Source organism: Ranitomeya variabilis, chromosome 7 (genome assembly GCF_051348905.1).
Source record: "Ranitomeya variabilis isolate aRanVar5 chromosome 7, aRanVar5.hap1, whole genome shotgun sequence".
Lineage (NCBI taxonomy): Eukaryota > Metazoa > Chordata > Amphibia > Anura > Dendrobatidae > Ranitomeya > Ranitomeya variabilis.
Genome location: NC_135238.1, coordinates 188,227,490 through 188,255,033, shown reverse-complemented (window position 1 = coordinate 188,255,033; position 27,544 = coordinate 188,227,490).

Sequence of the window (27,544 nt, the reverse complement as noted above, 5' to 3'; positions counted from 1 at the left end):
TTCAGGGTTTGCGGTCAGTACAGGTCCCACCTTCTCCAGAGAAAGTTTCATGCTGCTCCAAGGTCACAGGATCATAACATCTGCCCTCATATGTGTCCAGCATCTCTGTCCCCAGTGTCTCCAGCATCTCTGCCCTCATCTGTGTCCAGCATCTCTGCCCTCATCTGTGTCCAGCATCTCTGCCCTCATCTGTGTCCAGCATCTCTGCCCTCATCTGTGGCCAGCATCTCTGTCCCCAGTGTCTCCAGCATTCTGCCCTCATCTGTGTCCAGCATCTCTGCCCCATCTGTGTCCAGCATCTCTGCCCCATCTGTGTCCAGCATCTCTGCCCACATCTGTGTCCATCATCTCTTCCCCATCTATGTCCAGCATCTCTCCCCTCATCTGTGTCCAGCATCTCTGTCCCCAGCATTCTGCCCTGGGCCCCCCGGATCGTTGCTCTCAATTAAAAAAAAAAGTTCTTCTCACCTGGCCGCACTCCTGCGGCGAAGCTCCCTCCACGCAGCTGAAGCGCGCAATCGCCGGCGACTGACAATCGTGGCAGACACCGGCGACGTGCGCGCTGCGGCTGACGTCAGCTGCCAGCCTCCGATTGGCAGGCGGCTGTTAACTATTGACGTGCGGACACGGGCCCGCACCTCAATAGCGTTAAACTGCCACAGTGCCGGTAGGGGCCTGGTGAGTAGATGAGACGGGGCCCGATGCGGGCCCCCTCTGCCCACCGTGCCCCATTTGCCAGTCAGGGCAGTAATGCCCTGATGGCGGCCGAGGTCAATCTCAGCGGTAACCCAGGGCCCCTCCACACCACTGGGCCCTGGGCTACCGCCCAGATTGACCTCATTTTTATCTGCCCCTGCATGTCGGGGTTCAATTTGTGCATTCATTACCTTGACGATTTTTTGTTTATCGGTCCAGCTCAGGGTTCTGATTGCTCTCTATTGTTGCACACACGGGAAAGTATAGCAAAGAGGTTCAGAGTTACGATAGCGGCAGAGAAGACAGTAGAACCGGTAAATTCTTGATTTTTGGTGGGGATTAAGATTGATACCGTGGCAATGGAGTGCATATTACCTGATGAGAAGGTGATCGCTTTGCGAGAGGAGGTGTCAAATGCGGGTAGTTCATGGAAGATAATGTTGCGGGATTTGCAATCGTTATTGGGCAAGGTAAACTTTGCTTGCAGGATAATGCCTATGGGGCGTGCTTTTTGTCGCAGGTTATCGTTAGTGACGGTTGGAGTGAGATCACCGATACATTTTATAAGATTGAAGAAGAAGTTGTGGGAAGGAGTTTAGAAGAGTACAATGGCAAATCTGTTTGGATTCAGCTGGTGGTGAATGCAGATACTTTGGGTTTTCTTGTCAGTACTGTTGAAGAGTGCGGTTTTGTCTTGTATTTTCAGGACAGCTGGTTAGTGGCGGATTGGCTGCTTGTTTGGAGGGATCAGGGTTTGTTGTTGAACGGAATTTTGCTCCAGTTGTTTCCCATGGTAGTGGCGCTGTCATTATGGGGCAGAAGCGTGCGAAACAGGAAGATTCGCTTTCCCTGTGAGCTGGTTGGGGTTGTGACGGCTATAAACAGGGGCGGATTATCAGATTGTCAATCTGGGCAGTAGACCAGGGCCCAGTGGTGTGGGGGGGTCCTGGGCTACTACCGCACATATTGCCCACTGGCCGCCGCCATCAGACCCCCTGACTGACTACTGTACTGGCGTATGTATATCATATCATTTATGGCCCCAGACCCGGCCGGTGGGCAGAGAGAGGGGGCCCGCATCGGGCCCCATCTCATCTGCTCACCAGGCCCCTACTGGCGCTTCGGCGGTTTCCTATTGACGTGCGGGTGCGGGCCCGCACGTCAATAATTAAGAACAACAGCCGCCAGCCAATTGGAGGCTGGCAGCTGAAGTCGGCCGCAGGCGCAGTGCACACGTCGCCGGCGTCTGTCAGACGCCGGCGAGTGCACACTGCTGGAGGGAGCGCACCGCCTGGAGCGCTGGTCAGGTGAGCAGAACTCTTTTTTTTGTGTATTTTGCTAACCTAAGTAACGGCATTACGGCAATAATGCTGGACAGTCAGTGACACACTGGGGCAGATGATTGCTGGACACACTGGGGCAATGCTGGAGACACTGGGGGCAATGCTGGAGACACTGGGGCTGGGGCAATGCTGGAGACACTGGAAGCAATGCTGGAGACACTGGGGCAATGCTGGAGACACTGGGGCAATGCTGGAGACACTGGGGCAATGCTGGAGACACTAGGGCAATGCTGGAGACACTGGGGGCAATGCTGGAGACACTAGGGGCAATGCTGTGCACAGTGGGGGTAATGCTGGAGACACGGGCTGGGGCAATGCTGGACACAGTGGGGGCAATGCTGGATACACTGGGGGCAATGCTGGAGACACTGGGGCTGGGGCAATGCTGGAGACACTGGGGCAATGCTGGAGACACTGGGGGCAATGCTGGAGACACTGGGGCAATGCTGGAGACACTGGGGCAGATTGCTGGACACACTGGGGGCAATGCTGGAGACACTGGGGCTGGGGCAATGCTGGACACAGTGGGGGCAATGTTGGATACACTGGGGGCAATGCTGGAGACACTGGGGCTGGGGCAATGCTGGAGACACTGGGGCAATGCTGGAGACACTGGGGGCAATGATGGAGACACTGGGGCAATGCTGGAGACACTGGGGCAGATTGCTGGACACACGGGGCAATGCTGGAGGACACACTGGGGCAGATGATTGCTGGAGACACTGGGGCAGATTGCTGGACACTGGGGGCAATGCTGGAGACACTGGGGCAGATTGTTGGACACACTGGGGCAATGCTAGAGACACTGGGGCAATGCTGGAGACACTGGGGCAGATTGCTGGACACACTGGGGACAGTGCTGGAGGACACACTGGGGTAGATGATTGCTGGAGACACTAGGGGCAATGCTGGAGACACTGGGGCAATGCTGGAGGACACACTGGGGCAGATGATTGCTGGAGACACTGGGGGCAATGCTGGATACACTGGGGGCAATGCTAGAGGACACACTGGGGCAAATGATTGCTGGAGACACTGGGGCAATGCTGGAGACACTGGGGCAGATTGCTGGACACTAGGGGCAATGCTGGAGACACTGGGGTAGATTGCTGGACATACTGGGGCAATGCTAGAGACACTGGGGCAATGCTGGAGACACTGGGGCAGATTGCTGGACACACTGGGGGCAATGCTGGAGGACACACTGGGGCAGATGATTGCTGGACACACTGGGACAATGCTGAAGACACTGGGGCAGATTGCTGGACACACTGGGGGTAATATGCTGGACACACTGGGGCAGATTGCTGGACACACTGGGGGCAATGCTGGACACTCTGGGGCAATTGTTATGACCCCAGTGGCAGAGGGTCTCAGAGGTTATAGCCAAGTCTGCAAACATAAAAACCAGCTCATAGGGCAGTGGTAACTGGGCTGACCGTATACCTGATCCTAGCACACAAATAGCAGCAGCCGGGGAACGTACCTACGTTGATTCTAGACATCTCGCGCCAGCCGGAGAACTAACTAACCCTATCAGGGAAAAGATAGACCTTTCTTGCCTCCAGAGAAAAGACCCGAAAAAGTAGGATACAAGCCCCCAACAAATAATAACGGTGAGGGAAGAAGAAAAGACAAACGTAGGAATGAACTAGGCTTTAGCAAAGAGAGGCCCACTAACTAATAGCAGAATATAGGAAGATTACTTATACGGTCAGCAAAAACCCTGTCAAAGTTTCCACGCTGATTATTCAAGAACCCCCGTACGTCTAACGGCACGGGGGGAGAATATCAGCCCCCCAGAGCTTCCAGCGATATCAGGAATCACATTTAGTACAAGCTGGACAAAAATAAGAGCAATACAAATAACCAAAAAATAAGGAAGCAGGACTTAGCTTATTTTGCAAAGAACCAGGACCAGCAGACAGGAGCAACAGAAAGGAACTGATTACAACGATGCCAGGCACCAGACTGAGAATCGAGGGAGTTTAAATAGCAACACCCCCTGGGCTAACGAACAGGTGGGTGCCAAGCAGGAGAAAAACAATCCCAGAGTAATATCACTAGTGACCACAAGAGGGAGCCAAAAAGTCTAATTCACAACAGTACCCCCCCTTTAAGGAGGGGTCACCGAACCCTCACCAAGACCACCAGGGCGATCAGGGTGAGCAGTGTGAAAGGCACGAACCAAATCGGCCGCATGCACATCAGAGGCGACCACCCAGGAATTATCCTCCTGACCATAGCCCTTCCACTTGACAAGATACTGAAGCCTCCGCCTGGAGAGACGAGAATCCAAGATCTTCTCCACCACGTACTCCAACTCGCCCTCAACCAACACCGGAGCAGGAGGCTCAACAGAAGGAACCACAGGTACAACGTACCGCCGCAACAAAGACCTATGGAACACGTTGTGAATGGCAAACGACACCGGAAAATCCAAGCGAAAGGACACTGGATTAAGGATTTCCAAAATCTCATAGGGACCGATGAAGCGAGGCTTGAATTTAGGAGAGGAGACCTTCATAGGAACAAACCGAGAAGACAGCCATACCAAATCCCCAACACGAAGTCGGGGACCCACACCGCGGTGGCGGTTGGCAAAACGCTGAGCCTTCTCCTGTGACAACTTTAAGTTGTCCACCACATGATTCCAAATCTGCTGCAACCTATCCACCACGGAATCTACTCCAGGACAGTCAGAAGGCTCCACATGTCCCGAGGAAAAACGAGGATGGAAACCAGAGTTGCAGAAAAATGGCGACACCAAAGTAGCGGAACTAGCCCCATTATTAAGGGCAAACTCAGCCAAAGGCAAGAAAGTCACCCAATCATCCTGATCTGCAGAAACAAAACACCTCAAATAAGCCTCTAGAGTCTGATTAGTTCGCTCAGTTTGTCCATTAGTCTGAGGATGAAAGGCAGACGAAAATGACAAATCAATGCCCATCTTGGCACAAAAGGATCGCCAGCACCAGGACACAAACTGGGATCCTCTGTCAGACACGATATTCTCAGGAATGCCGTGCAAACGAACCACATTCTGAAAGAACAGAGGAACCAGATCGGAAGAGGAAGGCAACTTAGGCAAGGACACCAAGTGGACCATCTTGGAAAACCGATCACATACCACCCAGATGACAGACATACCCCGAGACACCTGAAGATCTGAGATGAAATCCATGGAAATGTGTGTCCAAGGCCTCTTCGGGACAGGCAAGGGCAAGAGCAACCCGCTGGAACGAGAACAGCAAGGCTTAGCTCAAACACAAGTCCCACAGGACTGCACAAATGACCGCACATCCCGTGACAAGGAAGGCCACCAAAAGGACCTAGCCACCAAATCTCTGGTGCCAAAAATTCCCGGATGCCCTGCCAACACTGAGGAATGGTCCATTTATCAGGAACAAAGAGTCTGTCAGGTGGACAAGAGTCAGGTCTACCAGCCTGAAATCTCTGCAACACACGTCGCAAATCAGGAGAAATGGCCGACAAGATCACTGCCTCTTTAAGAATACCAGCTGGCTCTGAGACTCCAGGAGAGTCAGGCACAAAGCTCCTAGAAAGAGCATCAGCCTTCACATTCTTAGAACCAGGTAGATACGAGACCACAAAGTCAAAACGGGAGAAAAACAATGACCAACGGGCCTGTCTAGGATTCAGGCGTTTAGCAGACTCGAGATACATCAGATTTTTGTGATCAGTCAAGACCACCACACGATGGTTAGCACCCTCGAGCCAATGACGCCACTCCTCAAATGCCCACTTCATGGCCAACAACTCCCGATTCCCAACGTCATAGTTCCGCTCAGCAGGCGAAAATTTCCTAGAGAAAAAAGCACATGGTCTCATTACCGAGCAACCAGGGCCCCTCTGCGACAAAACAGCCCCTGCACCGATCTCAGAAGCATCCACTTCTACCTGAAAGGGAAGTGAGACATCAGGCTGACACAAAACAGGCGCCGAAGTAAACCGACGCTTCAGCTCCTGGAAAGCTTCCACGGCTGCAGGAGCCCAGTTAGTAACATCAGAACCTTTCTTGGTCATATCCGTCAAAGGTTTAACAACGCTAGAGAAGTTAGCGATAAAACGACGGTAGAAGTTAGCAAAACCCAAGAACTTCTGAAGACTCTTAACCGACGTGGGTTGAGTCCAATCATGAATAGCTCGGACCTTGACTGGGTCCATCTCCACAGCAGAAGGGGAGAATATAAAACCCAAAAAGGGAACCTTCTGCACTCCAAAGAGAAACTTTGAGCCTTTCACAAACAAAGCATTCTCACGCAAAACCTGAAACACCATCCTGACCTGCTTTACATGAGAGTCCCAATCATCCGAAGAAACCAGAATATCATCCAGATAAACAATCATAAACTTATCCAGATACTTCCGGAAGATGTCATGCATAAAGGACTGAAACACTGAAGGGGCATTAGAGAGCCCAAAAGGCATAACCAAATACTCAAAATGCCCTTCGGGCGTATTAAATGCAGTTTTCCATTCATCTCCCTGCTTAATGCGCACAAGGTTGTACGCACCACGAAGATCTATCTTGGTGAACCACTTGGCGCCCTTAATCCGGGCAAACAAGTCCGACAACAGAGGCAAAGGATACTGAAATTTAACAGTGATTTTATTCAGAAGCCGATAGTCTATACAAGGTCTCAAAGATCCGTCCTTCTTGGCCACAAAAAAGAATCCCGCACCAAGAGGGGAGGAGGACGGACGGATATGCCCCTTCTCCAGAGACTCCTTGATATAAGAACGCATTGCGGCATGCTCAGGTACAGACAGATTGAATAACCTTCCCTTAGGAAATTTACTACCCGGAATCAAATCTATAGCGCAGTCACAGTCCCTATGAGGAGGAAGCGCACTGGAACTGGACTCATTGAATACATCCTGACAGTCAGACAAATACTCAGGAACCTCTGAAGGAGTAGAGGAGGCAATAGACACCGGCGGGGAATCGCAATGAATTCCCTGACAGCCCCAACTTGACACAGACATTGCCTTCCAATCCAAAACTGGATTGTGGGTCTGTAACCATGGCAGACCCAAAATGTCCAAATCATGCATTTTATGCAGAACAAGAAAACGAATCACCTCCCGATGTTCAGGAGACATGCACATGGTCACCTGTGTCCAAAACTGCGGCTTATTTTCCGCCAATGGCGTAGCATCAATACCTCTCAGAGGGATAGGATTTACCAAAGGCTCCAGAACAAAACCACAGCGCTTGGCAAACGACAAGTCCATAAGACTCAGGGCAGCACCTGAATCCACAAACACCATGACAGGGTAGGAAGACAATGAGCAAATTAAAGTCAAAGACAAAATAAATTTAGGCTGCAAATTACCAATGGCGACCGGACTAACCACCTTTGTTAAGCGTTTAGAGCATGCTGATATAACGTGTAGAATCACCACAGTAGAAACACAACCCATTCTGACGTCTATGATTTTTCCGTTCATTTCTAGTCTGAATTCTATCACATTGCATTAAAACAGGTGTCTGTTCAGACAACACCACCAGAGGATTAGCGGCTTTGCGCTCCCGCAAACGCCGGTCAATTTGAATAGCCAGCGCCATGGAATCATTCAGACTTGTAGGAATGGAGAAACCCACCATCACATTCTTAATGGCTTCAGAAAGGCCATTTCTGAAATTTGCGGCCAGAGCACACTCATTCCACTGAGTAAGCACGGACCATTTCCGAAATTTTTGGCAATACACTTCAGCTTCGTCCTGGCCCTGAGAGATAGCCAGCAAAGCTTTTTCTGCCTGAATTTCAAGATTGGGCTCCTCATAGAGCAATCCGAGCACCAGAAAAAACGCATCAACGTTAGCCAATGCCGGATCTCCTGGCGCCAATGAGAAGGCCCAATCCTGAGGGTCGCCCCGCAAGAAGGAGATAACAATTTTAACTTGCTGAGCTGAGTCTCCAGACGAACGGGGTCTCAGAGATAGAAACAATTTACAATTATTCCTGAAATTTCTAAATTTAAATCGGTCTCCAGAGAACAGCTCAGGAATAGGTATCTTAGGTTCTGACATAGGACTACTAGTAACAAAATCTTGAATGCCCTGCACACGAGCAGCAAGCTGATCCACACTAGTAATCAAAGTCTGGACATTCATGTCTGCAGCAAAGCTCAAAGCCACACAGAGATTAAGGGGAGGAAGAAAGAAAAAAAAAAAAAAAACTCAGAATTTCTTTTCTTTTAGTCCCACTTCTGCAATGCATTAACTATTCACTTTGGCCTGGCATACTGTTATGACCCCAGTGGCAGAGGGTCTCAGAGGTTATAGCCAAGTCTGCAAACATAAAAACCAGCTCATAGGGCAGTGGTAACTGGGCTGACCGTATACCTGATCCTAGCACACAAATAGCAGCAGCCGGGGAACGTACCTACGTTGATTCTAGACGTCTCGCGCCAGCCGGAGAACTAACTAACCCTATCAGGGAAAAGATAGACCTTTCTTGCCTCCAGAGAAAAGACCCCAAAAAGTAGGATACAAGCCCCCAACAAATAATAACGGTGAGGGAAGAAGAAAAGACAAACGTAGGAATGAACTAGGCTTTAGCAAAGAGAGGCCCACTAACTAATAGCAGAATATAGGAAGATTACTTATACGGTCAGCAAAAACCCTGTCAAAGTTTCCACGCTGATTATTCAAGAACCCCCCGTACCGTCTAACGGCACGGGGGGAGAATATCAGCCCCCCAGAGCTTCCAGCGATATCAGGAATCACATTTAGTACAAGCTGGACAAAAATAAGAGCAATACAAATAACCAAAAAATAAGGAAGCAGGACTTAGCTTATTTTGCAAAGAACCAGGACCAGCAGACAGGAGCAACAGAAAGGAACTGATTACAACGATGCCAGGCACCAGACTGAGAATCGAGGGAGTTTAAATAGCAACACCCCCTGGGCTAACGAACAGGTGGGTGCCAAGCAGGAGAAAGACAATCCCAGAGTAATATCACTAGTGACCACAAGAGGGAGCCAAAAAGTCTAATTCACAACAGGCAATATGCTGGACATACTGGGGCAGATTGTTGAACACACTGTCTGGGGTTAATGCTGGACATAGGGGCTAATTAAGGGATATTATTACTGCAGTGATGTATTTATTTTATTTTTTGAGTATACTGTTTTAAATGGGGGGGCGGTCCTGTTACTGTGCAGAGTGACACTATGTTGCCTTTTTTTTCTTCATGTGGTGTAATGTAGAAGTTGGGAAAAATTAAGTAATGTGTTCTACAAGCGGAGCTCGAGATAACTGTGTTATTTCCTGCAGAAACGAGTCCTGACTGGAAGAAATGATGGTGGTCTGTGCTGGTTGAAAAGATGAAGGACTTCACCTAGAGACGTCACTGGTGAGTCAGTGTTACCTATACACTGACACTATACACTGTACACTATATACAGAGGTCCTGTGTACAATGTCACCAGTGATCACTGTATTACCTATACATTATATACAGAGCTCCTGTGTATAATACCACCAGTGATCTCTGTATTACCTCTACACAGACACTGCATACTAAGTACAGATCTCCTGTGAATACTGGCACTTATGGTGATAGTATTGTGTTGTTTTTTTTATTACTGATCAGTATTGTAGTATTCAGTCACTATGTGGTTGTAATATGTGGTCTGGAAATGGTGTTGCGGTATTTGTCCCTTGTACAGTATGTGCTATTTGGTCACCAAGTGGTGGTAATATGTGGTCTTGACATGGTGCGGTGGTATTTGTTCCTTGTATGTGATATTATTCGATCACTGTGGTTGTAATTTGTGGTCTGGTCATGGTGCAGTGGTATTTGTTCCTTGAATATGATATTGGTCATTTTAAAAATTGAAAAATAAATCCAAATATACCTAAATTGTATTGGATATTTTAACAAATATTTAATAGGTTACAGTAGAGTAGGGCCCTGCCATTTTTCTGGAATAATCTGGTTCAGGTATCACATGACCCCCATGACATGACCGGGGGGCCCACAGTGTCTGAACAGCCCGGGGTCCTGGCTACCCTTAATCCACCCCTGGCTATAAATTCATTGTCTTCGGCATCTCCGGTGGTGGTAAAAGTGTTGCAGCATTTGGTTCTTTTAGGGCTGTCGTTTAATTTATGGGTTGTGGCGGAGGTCAGGACAGTAGTCTAATCCTGTTGCTGATGCTCTTTCTCATTTACAGTGGGATCGATTTCGGGAGCTGGCACGTTGAGCGGATGCATCGAGCCTGGAGTGTCCGGCGGAGTTGTGGAGACTTCCTTGCGTGCAGTAGGGCATTTGTTCATTAAGTCACTGTCTGACAGGTCGTGGAGGCAATACGGGCAGGCTTGGAGCACTGTTGGGAATTAGGTTGGTCAGTGGCAAAATTGAAAAAGCTGATAGCAGGCTTGGCTTTTGATTTTAAGGCAAGGGGCCTCAGGGACGAGACTAAGTCATTTTTAGTGCGTCAAGCATTACAAGGCTGGAAGAAGGGTGGTGGATGGAAGATGCCCGGTTTCTTATGAGTTGTTATTGGTGTTGGGGAATCAATTGTCTGGAGCATGTTCTTCACAGTGGAAGGTGGATCTTTTCAAGGCAGCTTTTGCATTGGCTTTCTTTAGAGCCTTTCATTTAGGGGAATTAGTTAGCCCCTCCAAGTTTAAAAAAGGGGGCTTGAAGAGAGTGGATTTGAATGTTCATAATGATAGGGTGGTGGTGTTTATTCGTTCTTCCAAGACAGATGTGATCAGAAAGGGCTGTAAGGTGGTGTTGCTTGGGGTCAATGGTTCCCCTTTGTGTCTGGTGGTCTGTGTAACTAATTTCATTGAGGAGGGGTGGCGTATTGGATAATCCTTTTTTGGTTCAAGCAGACGGGTCATTTTTATCGCGCTTTCAGTTTATTGCAATCTTTAAGCGTTGTTTGGAATTGGGAGTCATCATGTCAGAAGATTACAGTGGACATTCTTTTCGATTTGGAGCAGCAACTGAGGCTGCTAAGAGGGGTTTGGGCGAGGAAGTAGTTAAGAGAATTGGGCGGTGGGAGTCGGCAAGGTTTCGGTCGTAAATTCGATCTGGTTTACTGTAGTTTACAGATGGTGTGGGTGTTATTGAGGTGGTTGTAATAAAATTAAATTTATTGTTCTTCTGTTACAGATGTGGATAATGGGTCATTCGATTGTTTTCTGGGCTGCAATGCAGGCAGCAGTTCGTCCGGACGGGCGGCAGTTGGGTTTCCCTCGTGATACGGCGACCCTGCGTTGGATCGGTAAAAGGGGATGGTCTGGAGACAGTTTCTACCAGAATTTCATCATTTTGTTCATTTAGACCATGTGCCGGATATAGTGGTCAAACATTTGGGCGGTAATGATTTAGGCAAGAAGCCTAGTAGGGAATTAATTATGGACATCAAATTTGGTATGCTGAGACTATGGGCAATATTCCCAAAGGTCTTGACTATTTGGCCGGATATTATTCCCAGGAAGGTCTGGTAGGGTGCCAGGTCAATGGATGGGGTGAATAGAGGGAGAATTAAGGTAAACAGGGTGGTGTCTTGCTTTATGGCTAAGAACGGCGCGGTAGTGGTGCGACATGCAGGGAGCTCTGGAGAATGGATGGACTACATTTAAATGCTGTTGGCACAGACATGTAGTGTTTAGCTATACAAGACTGTTTTGAAACAGGTTTAAAAGTTTGGAGGGACATAAATGTTTAAGGGATCAGAACATTTATGTTAGTGGCATGGGGGAGGTCCTCAAAGTTGGTGGAATTGTGGAATGGCGGATTGGAGGGGGGATCTCACGGGATCCTGGACTCCCCCCGTTTAAATAATCCCATGGAAGAGACGATTGAGGGACTTGTTAATCGGTTTGTTGTTTAGTCACTATCTGCCTCTGAGCTGAGGGTAAAAGTGGCTGGGGGTAAGACTAAACCTGGGGGGTCAAATGGAATTTTTCGGATATCTCCGGTATAATTTGGGGCTTCGAGGACCACCCCTCCTGGGAGGATAGTGTTAAATTGTTTGTCAAAAACGAATAAAAGAAAGAAAATAGCGTATGGACGGCACTGCCCCAACTAAATCCATAATCTTCAGGGAAGCCGGTACTTAAAAAGCTATATCGTGTCAGCAACAGCCATGGCAGAAAAGATATCGGGTGCAAAACCTTGAAATAACATGTGTGTCCCAGGTAGCATCCACCACTCTGCCCTCATTCATGCAGACCCGTTGAAGCGCAAGGACTGCGCGAAACGGCCGTCGTCTCCCCTGCTCGCACGAGCTCCTTTTCCTCTCCCCCGGCCATGAAGTTTTAATTGTGAAGACTCAATAAAATTTGCTACTTTGAAGATTGGTGAGTGCATCCTGCTTTTTTCTATTGCTACCTGTTAAATTGTTTGTAATTGTTAATAAAAGGCTGCTGTGGCCATTTAATCTAAGCTAAGTATTGTGTGTTTATTTGGGCTTTTGGGGCTTTTTGGGGTTAAGAGGAATTTTGAAGTTCAAGGGTTAAATGGTTTGAGGCACAAGCTCAAATGAATCATGTGTACCCCTCTTGTCAAGACAGGTCGTACTGGGCCCCCAGTGATCAAAGGAAGGCAGACATGATAGCGTAACGTGGGAGTGTATAGAGCTGCATTTGTAGGTGGGTAATCAGGGGTTAACAGTTCGGTATAGGTGGAGCCAGGTTTAGGTCATGGTGGATAGGAGGGGTTAGAGGTGGGGTCAGGGGGTTTCTACATAGGGGATCAACAGGACTCCTGGGGAGCACAGTCCATATCATGACCGGGATATTTTTACATTTTTGTAGCTTCATTTTCATTCCCATCTTCTAAGGGTATGTGTCCACTTTCAGGATGGCCGGCGGTTTGGACAGAGCGACAAACTTGCTCCGCCCAAAGCTCTGCCCCCTCCTGGAGACGCGATGATGCCGGATGTGTTCATTGCACACATCCACCATCATCACACCCCACACATAGGGCCCCCGTGATTTACCTTGCGGCGGCGCAGCGTCGCCGCAAGGTAAACGGACATGCTGCGATCTAAAAAGACGCGCCGCATGTCTGTAATTGCAGGGCCATCGGTTGCGTGTTACCACGCATAGTGGAGACGGGATTTCATAAAATCCCCTCCACTATGCTGTAACATCTGGATGCTGCGGATTGAACGCTGCGGCTCCACGCAGCGTTCAATCCGCTGCTGTTCCGGATGTAAAACGTCACATGGACACATATCCTAAAAGTGAAATCTTTTTCATTCTATGAATATAGCCATGTCAGGCCTTGCTTTTTTAGGGGTAACGTTTCTACCTGTGGAGAGTGACAAGTCAGGCCTGGCATTTCAGAGTGAGGAGACTTATACGCCATACATGGTTTTTGAAGCATGGGTTTTAGTTTAGAGCATCTCCATTAATTTTACGATATAATGTGCGGGGGAAAATACTCCAAAGTGGTGACCTACATTGTTATTTGGAATTTATTTTTTAAGGTGTTGTCTGTGTAGTAAAGATGATTTGGCATCATGATTCTACCGTTCAATTTTACTGTTCAAGATTGTGGTGATTGACCAAACTTCCAAGATTTTTTTTATATGTTAGGATTTTTTTAAATTCAGGACTTTGTCAAATAAAAATTCAGTTTGTCGCTACTTTCTGAGACAGGTCCCATTTTTATATTTTCTATGACAGCCCCGTGTGGGATTTTTTCTGTGCTGAGCTGTAGTTTTTCTTGATATCATTGTGAAATACATGTAAAGTTTTGATTGCTTTTAATTGTAATTTAGTTTACAAAGTGCTGCATGCTATAAATGGAGATTCTGACATTTTCATTTTTTTCCTTTTCATCTTTAACATTAAATAATTGCATATTTTAATAGATTACACAGTTACAGATGAGAAAAAAATATTTTTTCAGGGGGATTTAAACTTCTTTACAGTATTTTTAATTTCTTTTATATTGATATTTATATTTATTTATATTATATTAAACATTATTTTTACTTTTGGGAAAAAGAAACCAAATGAGAAAAATTGCAAAATCAAGGTTTAGTAGTGTGATGAAGAGGATAAGAATTATAGCACAGCCTAGTGTCGTAATCATCTGTGGAAAAAAAGAAAGCTTCACCAACAGGTTTAGTGTTGGACAGTTTTGATAGTTTCTTGTTATTTGAGCAACTGGAGAGGAACCTCGTGTTGGCGATGTATCCAGGCTATGGGATAAATGGCCAGCCCGCTGTATGACCATGAAACTGTGTGAAAAATAACAAATGTCTGCTGCCCATAGCAACTAATCACAGTGCAGCTTTCATCTATCACTGTGCTCTTTTAGGGCTGACCCACACGTCCAGATAATTCCGGTACCGGAATAAATCGGTACCGGAGTTATCCGTGTCCGTGTGCCTGGGAACTCACGGAGGCCATACCTGCGGCACACGTGTGCTGCCCGTATGGCGAGTGGGTACCACACGGAGCGTGTGGTACCCACTCTGCATGGTGCTGAAGCTGCGATTCATATCCTCTCTGCAGTAACGTTTGCTGCAGAGAAAATATGAAGAATAGTGTTTAAAATAAAGATCCATGTGTCCGCCGCCCCCCCACCCCCTGTGCGCCCCCCCCGCTGGTCAGAAAATACTCACCCGGATCCCCCGTCGGCAGTCGCTCCTTCCTGGTCTGGCCGCGGCTTACTGTATGCGGTCACGTGGGGCCGCTCATTTACACTCATGAATAGGCGGCTCCGCCCCTATTGGAGGTGGAGCCACATATTCATGAGTGTAATCGGCCGCATACAGTAGAGAAGCCGCGGCCAGACCAGGAAGGAGCGACTGCCGACGGGGGATCCGGGTGAGTATTTTCTGACCAGCGGGGGGGGCGCACAGGGGGTGGGGGGGCGGCGGACACATGGATCTTTATTTTAAACACTATCATTCATAGTTTCTCTGCAGCAAACGCTGCTACAGGGAACATATGAATGGCGGCTTCAGCACCATGTGGGGGGGACAGCGCTTACTGTAGCGCTGTCTCCGGCACGCCACACGGACCCCAGACGGAGAATGTCCGTGTGAGGTCCGTGTTTTACACGGACCCATTGACTCTATTGGGTCCGTGTAATCCGTGCGCTCCCACGAACACTGACATGTCTCCGTGTTTGGCACACGGAGACACGGTCCGCACACGGTCCGCACAAAATCAATGACATCTGAACAGATGCATTGATTTTTATGGGTCTACGTGTGTCAGTGTCTCCGGTACGGGAGGAAACTGTCACCTCACGTACCGGAGCCACTGACGTGTGAAACCGGCCTTACAGTGAAAGCTGTGCTGTGATTGGTTGCTATGGGTATCATAGACTGTACCTTGTACACAGTGTTATAAAGTTGCCACACTGCCCCCATATAGCACTTTTACACTCTGTGCACAATGGCGGTAGCTCAGCTGTGTGCAGCGGATAAATGACAATGTACAGGGAGCTCATGAACATGTGGCGGACACATTTGTTGTCTTTACATTTTATAAATGTTGGTCTATACAAAATCATTAAATCCACCTTCCAAGACTAGATATTTTCAGGTAACATACTTTTATTGGTGGAATATAAAATAGCCGGATATACAGAGATAATATGTGATGTGTATGGAAAATTCCATGTAATGAGTTTATCAAGCCTCCATTAATAAGTTTGGACGCTACAAGAAATCTAGTTCTTCATATTAATATAAAGCTGCTCCATCCTGAGCGTGGTATTACATGTATACTGCACACATGGTGATCACTGGAGCACGGATCATACTGGACACAGAGCAGATGTCACAGGCTCCATGGTCGTTCCTTGTGTAACGCTGATCACTTGCAGCAGCAGCAGGTGTCACATCCATCGCTGCACTCACAGCCCTGGCTGCACTGACTGCACTCAGCCGGACAGCAGGAGCAGCAACCTGGGGGGAAAGACTAGTGAGAGGACGTCAGTAAAGATGGGGGCTGGAACAAAGCGCAGCTGGGAGGAGGCCCCCCATGACTGCTTTGAGCCGGGCGGTCTTTTTAAAATGATGCTCCAGCTGGGGATAGGAGAATGGAAAGGGGGGAGGGGTTTAGAAGGGGGAGGTAGTAGGGAAAGTGCGTGAAAACCGTCATTCCCTACCTTATTCCAGAAGAAGGAAGAAGTCCAGGATGGCGTTGGCGGAGTCCATGCTGGCCCAGCTCCGAGAGATGGCCAGATCCAGAAGAGGGGGCTGGCTTGAGGCCCAGCTGGCCTCCATCATTGGTGCCGCAGTAGGATCCGGGCAGAGCTCAAGGGGCAGGAGGACCAGGCCCCCAGAGAGACTATCTCCGGATCTCCCGGCGCGTGGCAGGCGCAGGCTCCGGAGCCCCTCCAGGGACCCTGCGGGCGGTGAGTCCAGCGGCGCTGCCTCCCCCGGCCGCTCCCGCTCCGGCAGGAATCCAAGCACCCGGCCTGCACGCGCCGGGCGTCAGACTCAGGACACCGCCGCTGCTGCCTGGAGCGCCGGACCGGAAGTGCGGCCTGCGCGATCCAGGCAGAGCGCAGCCGCAGCTTCCTCCGCTCCTGGCAGGTCCCCATCTAACGGCGGGCGTGCGGCCGCCGCTCCACCAGCTCCATCCGGTGTCCCGGCGTCCAGGGGCAGAGCGGCCGCTTCCCCTGCCCCCGCTTCTCCTGCTCACACCAGATCCACAGCGCCCAGGGGGCGCGCGGCGGCAGGGAGAGGGAGAACAACGCTGCCAGGAAGAGCAGCCCAGCCAGGCAGAGCGACACAACCAGGAGGAGCAGCAAGAGGAGCAGCACGTCCAGGAGGAGCAGCACGGCTAGGACGAGCAGCGGCAGCAACAATCAGGACTTCGGCCCTTTTTCCTGCGGCAGGCACCCACAGCCCATCACCTCCCAGGGTGCCTGCTGGGATGACCACAAGGAGTACACAGGTGGCGGACGGTCAGCGGTCAGGAGCTCTTCTGCGTCCCGCCTGTACGGAACGGCGCAGCGGAGGGAGAGATGCAGGCAGCAGTGTCGAGCTGCCTGCCCGGGAGCGAAGATCGTTACACGACCGGGCGGGCTCGCCCGGGTTGGAACGCGGGGATCGGTCGCGGTCGCCCAGGAGATCTCCGGAACATAGAGCAGCGTTTACCCGTTACCCATCGGACGGTGAGGTGGCGGGGGATACTGACGGCGGATGGAGGAGGGGATCGGTACAGCAGCTACAGCACGCTCGGGTCCCCCCTGGTGACGAGGAGGCCAGGGGCGCGGGCCTGGGGCAGAGAGGGATAGCGGCGCAGCAGTTCCAGCATGCTCGGGTCCCCCCTGGTGATGAGGAGGCCAGGGGCGCGGGCCCAGGGCATCGACGCGGTGAGGAGGTGTCGGAGTCCAGCTGTGATCGTCAAGGGAGGTCTGAGCGACAGGGATCCGGAGGTCCGGCTGGCGGGGACACAGCACCCGCGCAGCTTTGTGAGTATGAGTCTACGTCTGGTTTGTCACCCGCAGGGGCCGGGTTGCAGGAAGCTAGGGGAGGTCGGGTGGCGGTGTGTGAGGAACGTCAGAGGAGTGGGTCGATTGTGGCAGAGGTGCCTGGTATGCAGGATTTATTGCAGGGTATGTCACAAATTTTGCGTAGAATGGAGGGGGGGTCGGCAACTGGGATTGCCGCATCGCCGGTGGAGGCGTGGTTGGCTGGGCGGGGGGTGGAACCTCAGTTGGGGAGTGGTTTGGTAAGCCCTAGTCGGGTATTGGAGGTGGCATCGGCAGGTGTATCAGTTTCGGTTCAGACAGAGAAGGAGAAAGGTGATACGGTCAAATTAGATGACAGAGCGAAAGGGGAAGTTTATGTGTGCTTTGAAGGGCCGTTGGGAGCGCATTTAAAAAAGGAGGTGAAGGAGAAGATTTGGAGAGACGAGTATGTGGAAATTTTTTCTTTGCTTCCGTTGGAGAAGTTTAACTTGGATAAAGGGAAAAAAGATGATAGCAAAAAGGAGGAGGAAGAAAAGCGGAGGTGGCGGTTAATTCCGCAGACATTTGTGAATTGGTTACAGGCATTCGCAATATTGGCGAGCGTAGTGGGGGAGAAAGCGCCCGAGAATTGCTCGGGTTTGTTTTGCTACCTAGACTCGATTGGGGAGGCGCATCGTACATACGGCGGTCAGACGTGGCTGCGGTATGATGAGCAGTTTAGGCAGAGAAAAGCGGTGAGGCCGGAAATTAGGTGGGACCAGAAGGATATAGGCCTTTGGCTGAAGGTTATGGCCCCAGCTAGACATGGGCAGTCCTTTCATGGGTCCGGGGGTGGTGGCAGCCAGCAGGCGGGACACGGAAGCAGTAGTCAGGGTGCACAGGGAGCAAAAGAGAAATCTGGAACCTGCTGGCAGTTTAATGACGGGCAGTGTAAATATGGTAACACCTGTAAATTTAAGCATGTGTGTTCCCACTGTAACGGAAGTACACACGGGGTTTCAAAGTGTTTCAGGAAGGGAAAAGGAAAGTCAGTTGTGGGTGCCGGTCAAGGGGGAGAGCCCGGTGAGGCTTCACGAGATGGCCCCCTTTCTAAATAGGTACCCTGATCAGGTGAAGGCAGGTGTTATTTTTAATGGTTTTGCGGATGGTTTTAGGATTCCTCCCCCGAGTCACGAGGTTCCTTTTTCGATTAAGAATTTGAGGTCGGCAATGTTGCATGCCGAAGTGGTTGATGTTAAGCTCAAGAAAGAAGTGGAGTTGGGAAGGATGTCTGGGCCGTTTTTGAACCCGCCGACTGAGGGTATGGTGGTTTCCCCCTTGGGGGTAGTGCCTAAGAAAGAGCCGAATGAGTTTCGGTTGATTCAACATTTGTCGTATCCAAAGGGTCGGTCGGTAAATGATGGCATCGCCCAAGAGCTGTGCTCTATTGAGTATACATCGTTCGATGCAGCGGTGCAGTGGGTGAGAAGGCATGGCCCGGGGGCGCTGTTGGGCAAAGACGGATATTAAATCGGCCTTCCGTTTGCTTCCGGTGCATCCGGACAGTGTTCCGTTATTAGGTTGTTTTTGGAATGGTGGTTACTATTTGGACAGATGTTTGCCAATGGGCTGCGCCATTTCTTGTTCGTTGTTTGAGACATTTAGTACGTTTCTGGAGTGGGTGGTTAGGGACGTGGCGGGAGTTCAGTCGGTTATCCATTATTTGGATGATTTTTTGTTTATTGGGCCGCCTGATTCCGCAGTGTGTCGTAATACGTTAACGGCTATGTTTTGGGTCGCAGAGCTTTTCGGAGTTCCATTAGCGGCGGATAAGACAGAAGGTCCCAGCACGGCGTTGAGTTTTTTGGGAATTTTAATTGACTCCGAAAAAATGGAGTGTCGGTTGCCGGAGGATAAGTTGGCCATGCTGCAGCAGGAGGTTGAAAGAGCTAGAAGAAAGCGGAAGTTGACTTTGAAAGAGTTGCAGTCTCTTTTGGGTAGATTGAATTTTGCATGTCGGATCATACCCATGGGCAGGATTTTTTGTCGCAGGTTGTCGGTTGCGACGGCAGGTGTCAAGGAGCCGCACCATTTTATTCGCCTGAGAAAAGAACACAAAGATGACTTGCTAGTGTGGCAACGTTTCCTGTGCACTTACAACGGGCGGTCATTGATTCAGCAGGAGGTCTTGACAAACTTTGATTGCGAGATATTCACGGATGCAGCCGGTTCGGCTGGTTACGGGGCTTATTGCGGTGGTCGTTGGTGTGCCGGACGGTGGCCAAGCCAGTGGAGAGACTTGGGCCTTACAAAAAACCTGGTCCTGTTGGAATTGTTTCCTATTGTGGTAGCGGTTTCCATTTGGGGGGAAATGTTTGCTAACAGACGGATTCGTTTTCATTGCGATAACATGAGCGTTGTGTCGGTGATTAACAGTTTGTCGGCCTCATCTTCCCCGGTGATTAAGTTGGTGAGGGAGTTGGTTTTTCGGTGCTTGGAGCTGAACGCTTGTATTTCGGCGGTACATTGCCGGGTGTGCAGAACTCAATAGCAGATGCATTGTCTCGTTTCCAGTGGGACCGTTTTCGGGAATTGGCGCCGGACGCGGAGATCTCGGGAGAGGAATGCCCTTTGCATATCTGGAGCGTGATTATGGACGAGCGGGCCGGTTGATCCAGGAGTCTGTTACGAGCCAAACATGGGCTTCATATGAAGCATCTTGGCGGGTATGGCAAAGTTGGGTGTCGGTGTGGGGCCAGTTGGTGTCTGAAGAAGACAGGATGTTGGCAGTATTATTCTTGATCGGGAAGGTGGCTGAAGAAGGTTGGTCAGTTTCGAAGGTTAATAAATTTGTTGCTGGATTGGCTTTTGCTTTTAAGTTGCAGGGGTTGGTTGATGCGACAAAACATTTTTTGGTCAGACAGGCACTTAGGGGTTTCAGGAGAGGTAATCAGACGATTGACCGTCGCCGCCCCATTTCGTTTAGCCTTTTAGAGCGGTTGGGTGGAGTCTTGGAGATTATTTGTGGTTCGGGTTTTGAGCTGGCGTTGTTCCGCCTTGCCTTTTCACTAGCATTTTTTGGGGCCATGCGCGTTGGGGAACTGGTGTCTGCGTCCAAAGTTAGAGCTGGGGGTTTGTTGGCGGAGGATGTGGAAGTTTGGACGGGGGGTATCGTTTTTTGGATTCGGCGTTCAAAGACTGACCAAATTGGAAGAGGGAGACGTGTCGTGCTGGGGAGGGTTAACGGGTCTCTGATGTGTCCTAGAGGTTGTCTGGAAGCATACTGGCAGTTATGGTCAGGCAGATCTGGCCCTTTGTTGTGTCACGCAGAGGGGTCATTTTTGTCACGCTTTCAGTTCATTGCAGTGTTAAGAAGGGGATTGCAGGAGTTGGGCCTTTCTCCGGATATGTTTGGGTCGCATTCATTTCGTATCGGGGCGGCATCAGAAGCTGATAGTTTGGGTTTGGGACCGGAAGATATTTGTAGAATTGGCAGGTGGACTTCCAATCGTTACTTAAGTTACGTCCGTCATTAATTTAGTGGTGTGATTATGATTTCGTATTTGACCCCAGTGTTTTTCTTCATGCATCTTGTTGCAGGTATGTCCCCTTACTTAGCCTGGATCTTCGGACATTCGTTCGTTCATTGGGGGGCGCTGCGGGCCGAGGTCAGGCCGGACGGTAGGCAACTGGGTTTTAGTAGGCGTCAAGTTGTCATTCGGTGGTTGGGATATAGGGGGATGGTGTGGGGCAGGGCCCTTCCTGAATTTTCTAAGGCGGTTCGGTTAGATAGACAACCTGACATTTTAATTGTGCATTTGGGGGGGAATGACTTGGGTGTGCGGCCTGTTAGGGAATTGATTAGGGACATACGGTTCGATTTGTTGAGGTTGCAGGTATCCTTTCCTGGGGTGTTGATTGTGTGGTCAGATATTGTGCCTAGAAAACGGTGGAGGGGGGCTAGATCTTTGAAGGGTATTAATAGGGCTAGGGTCAAGTTGAATAGGGCAATAGCGGGTTTTGTTTCTAGGAACGGGGGGATTAGTGTTAGACATTTTGAATTGGAGTCAGGGCTTGGTAACTACTGGTTGGAAGACGGAGTCCACTTAAACGCGATTGGGATTGATTTGTGGACTTTAGCATTGCAAGAAGGAGTTGAACGGGCGTTGGTGGCATTGGGGCACTCACGAGCCTGAGGTGGTCAGGGCTGTTCGTGTGTGGTGGGGGGGTGGGGGTTCTTGGAGTTGACGCTGATTGGTTGGGGGAAGGAATTGGAGCATAATTACAGGCAATTTAAAATGTGGTGGGGTTGGATCTGGCATTTTGGTATGGGCTCTGGACGGGGTTTTACCCTGGGAGCTGTTGGTGTTTTTTTCTCTTCCCGGAACGGGATGTGCGGTGCCCTCGAGCTGGTTTTTCACGGCTGAGGGTAATATGGTGGTCGATCTTATCTTGTGGGGTTTTGCCAGATCTTTTTAGCTCCAAGAACCCTCCCCTCGAATTTATACTGTTGTATTTATGTTATGTTAATTTTATTAATAAAAAGTTGGCCGCTGTGGCCAAAATATCCAAAAGAATAATTGGTTATGTTTTATTTAAGGAAAGGTTGGGTCGGTGGGCAGTTTTTTGGTGGTTAGGGTACATACGTAGGAAAAGACCGTACTCGGCATACGCGGTCAAGATGGGGGCTCGAACAAAGCGCAGCTGGGAGGAGGCCCCCCATGACTGCTTTGAGCCGGGCGGTCTTTTTAAAATGATGCTCCGGCTGGGGATAGGAGAATGGAAAGGGGGGAGGGGTTTAGAAGGGGGAGGTAGTAGGGAAAGTGCATGAAAACCGCCATTCCCTACCTTATTCCAGAAGAAGGAATACCCACCCACCCTCCCTTGTAGGCTTGTGCTTGGGGTTTTTTGTTAACGAGGGGGGGGGGGATTGTGGGGCAGAGTTTATATATTGATATGGCAAGGGAAGTTATATATAAAAAAAAAAAAAAAAAAAGAGACATTTTGGGTTTACACTTTGTATGCGGGTGTTTAGTCATTATTTGCATTTTATTTATTTATTGTCACAGTGGCAGTGGGGGGGTGGGGGTTCTTGGAGTTGACGCTGATTGGTTGGGGGAAGGAATTGGAGCATAATTACAGGCAATTTAAAATGTGGTGGGGTTGGATCTGGCATTTTGGTATGGGCTCTGGACGGGGTTTTACCCTGGGAGCTGTTGGTGGTTTTTTCTCTTCCCGGAACGGGATGTACGGTGCCCTCGAGCTGGTTTTTCACGGCTGAGGGTAATATGGTGGTCGATCTTATCTTGTGGGGTTTTGCCAGATCTTTTTAGCTCCAAGAACCCTCCCCTCGAATTTATACTGTTGTATTTATGTTATGTTAATTTTATTAATAAAAAGTTGGCCGCTGTGGCCAAAATATCCAAAAGAATAATTGGTTATGTTTTATTTAAGGAAAGGTTGGGTCGGTGGGCAGTTTTTTGGTGGTTAGGTTACATACGTAGGAAAAGATCGTACTCGGCATACGCGGTCATGTTTGATGTTACATCGTATGCACACTGACCAAACCCAAGGACTACAGGAAGCTGTCAGCATGACTTTACATATGGAGAATTAGTATGGCTGTATAAAAAGATATAGAGTGCTCTCAGTGGGAGAAACAAAATAGGAATCTTGTGGGTGTGATAGCTTTTAATGGCTAACAAAATATAGTGAATGATGTTACAAAGCAAGCTTTCGAGACGGCTTATGTCTCTTCATCAGGCTGATATGACAAGATATTTCAGGAAACCCAATTGTATACAGTAAGGAGTACAGGCATGGTGTGATACATGGACATTTAAATAAACAAACACTGAGCTTAACCCCTTCCCGACCTATGACGCATACGCTGCGTCATGAAAGTCGGTGCCAATTTGACCTGTGACGCAGCTTATGCGTCATGGCGGAATCGCGTTCCTGCAGGTCGGGTGAAATGGTTAACTGAAATTTCACCCGACCTGCAGGAACAGGGGAACTTGTACTTTAGCCCAGGGGGGGTGGCTCAGCCCCCACTTGGCTACGATCGCCCTGGTGACCACTTTGTCACCACCCCCCAGATCTGATTGGAGCTAGCGTCCATGTGACGCTAGCTCTCCATTCAGATGTGGGGGGGGGGCGGAGAAAACCATGGCTGCCTCGCTGTCCAGCTTCATGCCTTCCATGGAAGCTAAACAGCGAGGTGCCTGCATACTGCCCTGCCACATACAGCGATCGCCGCCACCACTGCAGTCATCGCCGCCGCTGCACTCACCGCCACCGCTGCAGTGGCCGCCTCCGCCAGGTGCTCCCCTCTGCTTCTCTTCCCCCCTTGCCTTGCGATTCCATGCCCCTCGACCTTCGCTCCCTCCCCCTGCCCCCGGTGATCGCCCCCTCCCCCCTGCCCCGGAGATCACCCCCCCTGCTGCTGCCAGCTCCATTTCCACCTTCTGCTGCATCGCATTTGACAGCCCCCGCCCCCGTGATCCCCCTGATCTCTCCTCTGATCGCCCCCCTGATCTCCCCCTGCCTCGCTGATGTCCTCCCCGCCCTGCAGATCTCCCCCCTGCCTTGTTGATCGCCCCCTGCCCCACTGATGTCCCCCCTGCCCCGCAGATCTCTCCCCTGCCTTGTGGATCGCCCCCTGCCCTGATGTCCCCCCCTGCCCCGCAGATCTCCCCCCTGCCTTGTGGATCGCCCCCTGCCCCGCTGATGTCCCCCCTGCCCTGCAGATCTCCCCCCTGCCCTGCGGATCGCCCCCCTGCCCCGCTGATGTCCCCCCCTGCCCTGCAGATCTCCCTTCTGCCCTGTGGATTGCCCCCTGCCCCGCTGATGTCCCCCCTGCCCCGCAGATCTCCCCCCTGCCCTGCGGATCGCCCCCCTGCCCCGCTGATGTCCTCCCCTGTCCCACTGATGTCCTCCCCTGCCCCGTTGATGTCCCCCCTGCCCCGCAGATCTCCTCCTGCCCCGCAGATCTCCTCCTGCCCCGCAGATCTCCCCCCTGCCCCGCAGATCACCCCTGCCCCGCAGATCCCCCCTGCCCCGCTGATCTCACCCATGCCCCACTGATCTCCCCCCTGCCCCACGGATCTCCCCCCTGCCCTGTGGATCGCCGCATATGCCCCGTTGATCTCCCCCTTCCCCACTGATGTCCTCCCGTGCCCCGCTGATGTCTTCCCCTGCCCCGCTGATGTCTTCCCCTGCCCCGCTGATGTCCTCGCCTGCCCCGCTGATGTCCTCCCCTGCCCCGCTGATGTCCTCCCCTGCCCCGCTGATGTCCTCCCCTGCCCCGCTGATGTCCTCCCCTGCCTCGCTGATGTCCTCCCTGCACTGTGGATTGCCCCCTGCCCTGCTGATGTCCTCCCCTGCTCCGGTGATGTCCCCCCTGCCCCGCAGATCTCCCCCCTGCCCTGCAGATCTTCCCCTGCCCTGCAGATGTCCCCCCCTGCCCCATTATTCCCATTAGGGTTGGGCCTAAAATTAGGGTTGGGATTAGGGGTAGGGTTAGGATTAGGGTTGTGTTAAATATGCCTATTCTGCACATTCATTTAAATCAGGACTTAACCAGGTGCATTATTCTTAAAAGAAAAATGTCGTCATATTCACATAAAAAGTATAGTGGTTTATTGATTGTCCATAGAAAAATCACTTTGAAGCAAAAACATAAAACAGATGAAAATAGTTACGAACGGATTGTCCATGTGTAGAGATCAACATTAGTTACCCCTCTTTCCCAAGTCCTGAATGGAAGCCATCGGTCTGTGTGTCTGAAGTTTGAAGGTCATCATGGCTGCAGCTACCAGCTGTTGTTCCTTCCTTCTCGGACATCCATGGAGAGAATGAGGTGAAGATGGGAGGTGACAGTCCCACGTGACAAAAGACCCCCACACCCTCCTAAGAGACACTTATATATCTCTTCTCTACAGATCACATGTTGCCCTGTATATGGAGTGGACTTATGCTCTGAGCTCCTATATACATAAATAGCTTTTGTAACGTCAGCATGAAACAATATGCTCTGTATTGCATCAAGACCAAGAATATGTCAATTAATTAATATTTAACAATTCCCCCTTTTGAGGGTGAAAGACATTGATTGGAACCCTCAAATTAAATATATTAATATCTTCTTTTCTTCTTCTTTAGCAAAATAATTTAGTGTTTATAATATCAATATCAATAATAATAATAATAATAATAATATTGTTATACGTTTTCACTAATATAATGATATGTAAATTCATGTTATGGTAAGCCGTGACCAATATTCATAAAATATATGTGATTATACTTCCCTATATCTACTTGAAGCATCTCAGGTCTGATGTCATCTGATGTCATCTGGTCTTCATTTTGATGTCTTCTCCTTGGTTCTTTTTAAACAATCTTTATTATAATTCTTATGAAATAGATGATAGCATGTAGATATTGTAGAGACTGTGTGTCATGTGTCAATCAAAGTCCATAAATTCAAATGTTGATAAGAAAACAAAGTTCATAGATGTGATGTAGCTTTAATATCTGTGCAGTGTCACCTTTAGAAACCTGGACTTACATTGGCTCGCCTTGGAAATCATCTGAAATCTCCATATCATCCGTAGTGGTCTTGGAAAACGTGTTTTTGGTCAGCACAGCAAGGGTTAAATTGACTCTTCCTTGCTAAATATAGCACCATAACCAGTCTTTAGTGCACTGGACACACGTCAGGGTTGTAGCATCCTGACAATCACCTGATTGTTCACCAGCTTTCATTGAAGTCTTATAGGTGATAGGAAACCACTGGAACGTAATAACACAGTTCATCTTAGCATCATAGGATCATCGTCCTCTCCGTGGTTGACAGGTAGGATATTGTACACATACTTGTCAGTGATGGATGCTGTAGTTGTGAATGGTGACATGAATTGTATTTGACACAGTCTATTATTATCTATAACGAAGTAAGGAAGGCGTTCCAGCTCCATAAAATTCAAATGCTTTATTTCTCCATTAAAAATTGGTGTAGTACAAACAGTCCTTGCCTTAGCGCAAAAGTCCAAGTACAGAGTACATGCGACGCGTTTCGATCGTACCCGATCTTAGTCAATGCATGATTTTCTGAGATTTGCAATGATTGTTATCTAGTGTTCATGGACCAATCCAGTGATCAATGCTGGTCACATGCATATTATTATTATTATCTATCATAGCATTGTTACCTTGTGAATCTTCTGGATAATGGATTTTTCTTCTTGCAACTTTTAAGAATGAATTGAATTTAGAAATATGAAAAGTATTTATTAACATAACTTTAGTATCTTGATTGAAGTCTTCATTCCCTATTCTATACCAAATCTGGTAATTTTCCTAACCTATAATATCATAGCTTACCATAGCAATCAATAATATCCATATAATTATCGGAATATTAATATGGACTCAATAATATATTTGGAAAAATAAAATAATAATAAAAAATGATAATATATTATTAACCATATTCTTCATGTGATAGGACATTTTTATGTCATGGGTGTAATTTCTTTATGAACCCATAGATGTCAGTGTGTCTTTTATGTAACAAATGCTGATATTACTAAAACTTTATTAATAACCTATAACCAATAATATGTAAGAATGTGTAGCCATGAACCAAAATAAGAATATATATATATATATGAATAAATGAATGAATGAATGAGTGAAAGAATTGTTGTATTTAATTCAGAATTGAAACATTTCTTATATAATGAAACCATATAATCATTATATTTGATAAAGCAATATTCTTGTATTAGACATTACTTTATTAAATATTGATTTTTCTTTTTGAGAATAAAAATTGAAGGAAAAAATGAAAAATGAAAAATAAAAATGATAAACAAATAAAAATAAGAAATAGTGAAAAATGAGAATAAAATAAAAATAAAAATAAGACTTTATATATTGATGATAAATGCAAAGGTTATGTCTCAATAACACATTCCCTTTAATATTTCCATTATCTAGATGTTGTCATAATCTTGGATTACCAAAATATTGAAATTATGCAACTTTGCATATAATAACCTTCATTAGAGGAAAAA